At 34.2% G+C, this 7,243-nt stretch overlaps 3 protein-coding genes across 3 annotated transcripts in view; 1 reads left to right on the top strand and 2 right to left on the bottom strand.

Moving 5' to 3' along the window:
* The window catches only part of LOC134820849 (vasculin-like protein 1), a 632,099-nt gene that overhangs the window by 451,394 nt on the left and 173,462 nt on the right, over positions 1-7,243 (bottom strand). The gene's annotated exons all lie outside the window — the stretch shown is intronic.
* LOC134821469 (glutaryl-CoA dehydrogenase, mitochondrial-like) overlaps positions 1-7,243 on the top strand; it is a 101,897-nt gene that overhangs the window by 68,004 nt on the left and 26,650 nt on the right. The window lies entirely within an intron of this gene.
* The window catches only part of LOC134821471 (proline-rich transmembrane protein 2-like), a 90,378-nt gene that overhangs the window by 82,830 nt on the left and 305 nt on the right, over positions 1-7,243 (bottom strand). The gene's annotated exons all lie outside the window — the stretch shown is intronic.

Genomic DNA, 7,243 nt, shown 5'->3' with positions numbered 1-7,243 from the left:
GTTATCCAAACTCCAAGCTGTAGAATACAATGCTGGTGAGTCGACAAACGAAACAAATCTCAATCATTAGCAGTATGCAGTACGCAACACGTGCGAGTATAGACGCGCAACCAATATTTTGACTAAATTAAATATCTTTCTCGTAAAGTTATAAACGCGCGGCGTAGTGCGTGCTCTAATGATCCAAAATAAATTATTTTTTACTTGAATAATGGAAAACAAAATTACAAAAGGATGTTTTTCTTGGACAAAAAAACGTTATGAACAACATGCTGAAACAATTTTTATCAAAAAATGTATGGAAATGTCCATACATTTTTAAACAAGTATAAAGAAGTATAAATTTATCCTTACATATTATGATTTTGGGCTACTGACTTAATGAAACTTTGTGATTGCAAATAGATTTTTGGAAGTTACTTGTGATATTATCATTTCAATCAATATTTTGAGCTTTAATAAAAATTATCAATAACTAATACTTACAACATTAAACATATCATGATCACATATAATGTATAAAGACGCGCGCGATAAAATTACAAAATAATAATGATGAATGAATAATTCATATAAACAGTCTTTTTGTTTAGTAAATTACACTGCAAAAGGTTTTTATATCTTCAAAGAAAAATAAAAGCAACCAAATGAATCAACTTCAATACGGAACAAATAGTGATGTACATACAAACATTGATTTACAACGTAACATGTTTTAAATTGTAAATAAGATGTTAGGGTCGTATTACTTATAATATGCACTATAATGTAAACGGCATTGGGCATAGTCATATAAAAGCCAACAATTGTACATCGTAAATTCCATCAAGAATTAAAGATTAAATGCAGTATCAAGTATGAATGTTAACAATAGTTATATATGTTTAATGTTGAACTTCACACGGCAAAAGCTGCGCGCGCAGTAAACTACGAGCGTTCAGTTGCAAATCAAGTTCTACCGAAGTTTGTAGGGCGCCAAATTTTTTTATGTGGACGCGTTCGCGCATTCTGAGTAAACAGCTCGCGGTGGGTACTAAAACTTTATTAGAATTATTCCAAAAAAAGCAATCATTTGTAATACTTTTAGAAATCATATCCTGTATCGTTACAGGAGTTTTTACGATACAGGGGGAGCCGGACACTCGTGCGCGGCGGGTCATACAACGTATGACAACGAAAAGACAGGTTATGGCTCTCTGACTAAAGCGCGAGCAGTGTTGGTAATTTTTATACAGAGAGCAGTTCCAGAGGACATGTACTTCATTTTCGATGATGGGGTCGAAGAATGGCATTTCAGCGAAATTTTCGAGCACGTCCCTGTCCTCTGTTGAGCAACCTTTACATATCCGAAGTACGATCTGATTTCTTTCGTGGGTTCCATGACGTGTGCAGCCTCAATATTGAAACTGTGTGGCATCTGAATTGTGGCAGCTTTTTTATTCAGCCTGCGACAGGTGACCTGTCGCAGGCTGAATAAAAAAGCCTGTCACAGGTCCATAATCCATATTGAGTTATAATACTACTCATATAGACAAACTTCATCTTAATGGTATTGTAAAACATTATTTCCTGTTGTTCTCAGTGTTCCATATCTGACTGAAGTTGGAACGCGTCGCTTCTTTGATTTGTATACATACATTGGGTATTATATTTATTGTTTTGCATCATTTATTATAAAAAAACGAAATTTTTATTTTTATATAAAACATTTTTCAAACAGTATACAAATGATGTCACAATGACCTTATATAAAAATAACCCTTCAGAAACTCAATATTTTGAAAATCACCCTTGGCCTTGCGGCTCCAAGTTCAAATCTAAACTGTCTATATTGACAAAATTCTGTCTCGTCCCTCTGTCTCCCCGGAGAGAAATTACCGTCGTTCTTAAGATTTCGAAACAAAGGCGCTTCCTTATGTATCCCACTGCATCTTTCCTACTGCCACTCGAATAACGTCACTATGATTCCTCATTACAGGTCCTCATTACAGGTTACCATTAGGTTTCAGAAGGATCGGTTAGTGCCACAGAACAATCATGTGATCTGATCTGATCTTAACATATGTAAGTAAAATACAATTTTAAGTAAAATACAATTTTTATTTTCCACAGAAGAATCAATACATATTGAATTATAAATATCCGATAATTCCATTAATAATCATTAAAAGTTGCTTTGTCATTTGTAAAATCAAAAACGAAAAGCCCTACGCTGAACGCGCACGGCATTTTTTCTGCAGCTGCCTAGCTTCAAGCTTGTAGCCGCTAACATCAAAGCCGCCGCGCGCGCCCAGTGCTGGGGTGCATTCTCATTAACAATTAAACTTGGTCAAAGATATTTATATACAATTCCTAAATTAAATCAATAATCATGTTAATATGAGTATTCAACACTACTCGACAACAAATATTTGCCGGCCCATCAACGATTCAGTCGCCGAAACAAAAATCAAATGTTTGCTTTTTCGTTTCGGGGACTGTTTGAACTCAGTACCATATCCGACTAATCACACTTTATAATGGTTAAAATACAAAGTAAAAAGATTTTCCTCGATGGGCCGGCATTCGCAACCGCGAAACGTTTTGAGTACGACAAACGATGACACCACCACCAGCCGTTAATTGATAAGTCCATGGGTGACGGGATATTGTAGGTTTACAACCTACCAGGACGCGCGCCGAGTTGGACTCGTCGACGGTCCAATATATGGAACAGATATTTTACGAGTATCACCCGTTAAACGGGATAAAGTTAAAGTAAGATGTGTAATTTCATATTGCCTATCACCTGTCACCTAAGTTACTTTGCATATACTGCTTCTAGTTACACGATAGCGATCTCAGTTCCCAATAACGTGTGACCCAACAGAGGGGATTGTGGAAGGACACGTACATTTTTCATTAACACGTGCCCTGATTACCCTCTCCGTTGAGCTACTATACGGGGAACGTTGACCGCCAGTCTGTAGTCAGATCGTTAATAAATTATACTTTAAAATTGGTTGCCGGGTGATGGTGTCAGTGAGAGACGTTAAGTTAGGTGAACATTGGTACAAAAATATAATAATCTATCAGTTTATCTCAAAGTTAAAATCACTATTTGTTAAAGTATACAAACAGTTCTAATTGAAATAAATTTTCGTGCACATACAGAATGAATGGTTAATAATTTAATATATATGTAGACCAAGGTCTGTGCACGGGATGCTTCCTGGAAGAATCCAGTTCTTTTAGCGGGGCACCCTACCTAAAGCCAAATTGAGATATAATAATCATATTCCTAGAGAAATAATCAGAAATCGAATACCAATCAAATAATATGATATATAGGAGTAGTAACCATATTTACTATGCAAAATGCCCCAACCACATAGTGTAAATTTATATAGAATTCAAATTCCATATCATCATTAAACCTCAATAGTCAATATAATAGCCCAGGCAAAATTAAATAACTTCTTATATACCTTACTGTCATACTACAAATTAATTAAACATTTGAAATCTGTTAACCAGAGAATAAATTTCTAAACCTAATGCAAGTGAAATAATTTAGATGCAATAATGAATGCCTAATGTGAGTATCATCTGTCAATGTCCTTGTAAAAAAGTCTGTAAAAGAGATATGAGTAACTTATATAGAAGAAAAAACAGGAAGTTGTCGTCTGTTGAAAAATAAATAAAATATCTAGAATATAAATTAGAATATAAAATAACATTCAGTCAATGTGTCGTCAATAAAATGTACAATTATCAAATGTTAAAACTGGGTGATACAGTCACCAAAAATAAATACTAAGTATAATAAGTAAATAAATTAAATGTGGTCTATAAAACTACCACTAGGTATAATAGGTCAATAAATTAAAAGTGGTTTATAAAACTACCACTGTGCGAACCCTTTTTCCAGTTAAAACATGTCAGTCATGTGCAAAATCAATCAAAATGGTAAGGTGGTAAAAAAAGGAAAATTCTTTCGATACATCAATTATATATGCCTCAGATTTAAAAGAATTAGAAGATACTTAGTTATCGTCGACTATGATTGCAGTGTAAAATTTGTCATATGAATTGTCGACGGTATAATTAGGGTCTGTTGTTATAGATGAGAGTAGCTGTTTCTTATACGAATCACTAAAGCTTTTAACATCGGGCAGATTTCGTAGATCTGTTGGAACATTATTCCAACATTTTGCCCCCAAGTATTGAAAGTTTTTATGTGATGTTGATCTATTAACATATAGGTTGCAGCTTTCGCCGCTCCTACTACCTCCTGATATGTAACTAAATTTGTTCATAAAGTTTGTAGGACAATTGTCATGGATGATTCTAAACATATAATTTGACAGATGGAGTTGCCGTCTAAGATGGAGTGGTAACCATTTCATGTCTCTATAAACATTAAGGCTGCTCTCTGTTTGTGGAACGTTGAGAGCTATTTTGGCTACCTTTTTGTACAGAGTGTCAAGTTCAGCAAGTTTTGTCTTGCCAGCTCTACAATAGATCGTGTCTAAATAATCGAATTGTGGCAACATGAGTGCATTGGCAAACATTTTCCTATATTTAATGGGTAGCAGTGCTTTACTTCTATACATGGCACCAATTCTCTTCATGACCTTCTTAATAATATAATCTACATGGCTTTTGAAGTTTAATTTACTATCTAGAATGAGGCCAAGATATTTTGTCTCTTTGCACTCCTTGATTGTGAAAGTTACCTCATTACATTCAATGGTTAATTCATCATGTTGATCAACAGAATCAAACAACAAAAGAACTAAGTCCGAGAGCAGAGAGAAGATTTGGAGACTATACACGCATATGTGGGGTTTAAATTTGGTATTAGTAATTTTAGGGTTCGACCGAAAATGTTGGTCGGTTGGTTAATAGGGAGCAGTCACTGTCATTAGAATTATCAGATTAGGAGCAGCAATTAGAATCAAATTGGACATATTGTGTATTGTGAAATCAGTGAAACCTAGAATGGCGGCAAAATGCTAACGCGCCTTGTTATGCGCGCTAACATACTAGCTGCTGAAAATAAAGAAGTATATGCATGATAATGTCGTTTGGCGTCAGCGCCTGCCGATACCTGGATTATATTGTGTTTAACTTAGAATTCAGTGAAATTTTTGTCATTCCATTCAGCACCATACCTGTTTTGGGCATTCATCAATGACTTTTGTAATTTATTCTTAACAGAAGAACAAGAGGAATTAAAATTAAATGAGCCAATTTTACAAAACTCATTCCACAGCCACGCTGATTTATAGATGAATTGTTTAGTTGGAGAAGGTGTGATTAACATATTGTCTTTCCTATGAGATATGGTGAACCTGTAACCTATCTAAGCCCTTTCTATTTGCAGATGATGGTGCACTATTCTTTGATCAAACCTGCAGAAGCACATTTATAAACATGAAAATAGAACTTATGACAATCTTTAAATGGCTCAGTGTAAATAAATTATCACTCAATGAAACGAAGACTGAATTCCTATTGTTTGATTCTGTTGATCAATATGATGAATTAACCATTGAATGTAATGAGGTAACTTTCACAATCAAGGAGTGCAAAGAGACAAAATATCTTGGCCTCATTCTAGATAGTAAATTAAACTTCAAAAGCCATGTAGATTATATTATTAAGAAGGTCATGAAGAGAATTGGTGCCATGTATAGAAGTAAAGCACTGCTACCTATTAAATATAGGAAAATGTTTGCCAATGCACTCATGTTGCCACAATTCGATTATTTAGACACGATCTATTGTAGAGCTGGCAAGACAAAACTTGCTGAACTTGACACTCTGTACAAAAAGGTAGCCAAAATAGCTCTCAACGTTCCACAAACAGAGAGCAGCCTTAATGTTTATAGAGACATGAAATGGTTACCACTCCATCTTAGACGACAACTCCATCTGTCAAATTATATGTTTAGAATCATCCATGACAATTGTCCTACAAACTTTATGAACAAATTTAGTTACATATCAGGAGGTAGTAGCAGCGGCGAAAGCTGCAACCTATATGTTAATAGATCAACATCACATAAAAACTTTCAATACTTGGGGGCAAAATGTTGGAATAATGTTCCAACAGATCTACGAAATCTGCCCGATGTTAAAAGCTTAAGTGATTCGTATAAGAAACAGCTACTCTCATCTATAACAACAGACCCTAATTATACCGTCGACAATTCATATGACAAATTTTACACTGCAATCTTAGTCGACGATAACTAAGTATCTTCTAATTCTTTTAAATCTGAGGCATATATAATTGATGTATCGAAAGGATTTTCCCTTTTTTTACCACCTTACCATTTTGATTGATTTTGCACATGACTGACATGTTTTAACTGGAGGAAGGGTTCGCACAGTGGTAGTTTCATAAACCACTTTTAATTTATTGACCTATTATACCTAGTGGTAGTTTTATAGACCACATTTAATTTATTTACTTATTATACTTAGTATTTATTTTTGGTGACTGTATCACCCAGTTTTAACATTTGATAATTGTACAGTTTATTGACGACACATTGACTGAATGTTATTTTATATTCTAATTTATATTCTAGATATTTTATTTATTTTTCAACAGACGACAACTTCCTGTTTTTTCTTCTATATTAGTTACTCATATCTCTTTTACAGACTTTTTTACAAGGACATTGACAGATGATACTCACATTAGGCATTCATTATTGCATCTAAATTATTTCACTTGCATTAGGTTTAGAAATTTATTCTCTGGTTAACAGATTTCAAATGTTTAATTAATTTGTAGTATGACAGTAAGGTATATAAGAAGTTATTTAATTTTGCTTGGGCTATTATATTGACTATTGAGGTTTAATGATGATATGGAATTTGAATTCTATATAAATTTACACTATGTGGTTGGGGCATTTTGCATAGTAAATATGGTTACTACTCCTATATATCATATTATTTGATTGGTATTCGATTTCTGAATATTTCTCTAGGAATATGATTATTATATCTCAATTTGGCTTTAGGTGCCCCGCTAAAAGAACTGGATTCTTCCAGGAAGCATCCCGTGCACAGACCTTGGTCTACATATATATTAAATTATTAACCATTCATTCTGTATGTGCACGAAAATTTATTTCAATCAAAAACAAAGAGAACATTGAAATGTATGTATGTATGTCGACAGAGGGCAGCGCTAGGCCCGCGCTAGGCCCGCTGTGGTGCCCTCAACCTACTTTTAGATTTG

This window comes from Bolinopsis microptera, chromosome 9 (assembly GCF_026151205.1).
Source record: "Bolinopsis microptera isolate Bmic1 chromosome 9, MBARI_Bmic_1.0, whole genome shotgun sequence".
Taxonomy (NCBI): Eukaryota; Metazoa; Ctenophora; class Tentaculata; order Lobata; family Bolinopsidae; genus Bolinopsis; species Bolinopsis microptera.
The sequence above is the reverse complement of the archived record's forward strand: the minus strand, read 5'-3'. Positions and strand labels throughout refer to the sequence as shown.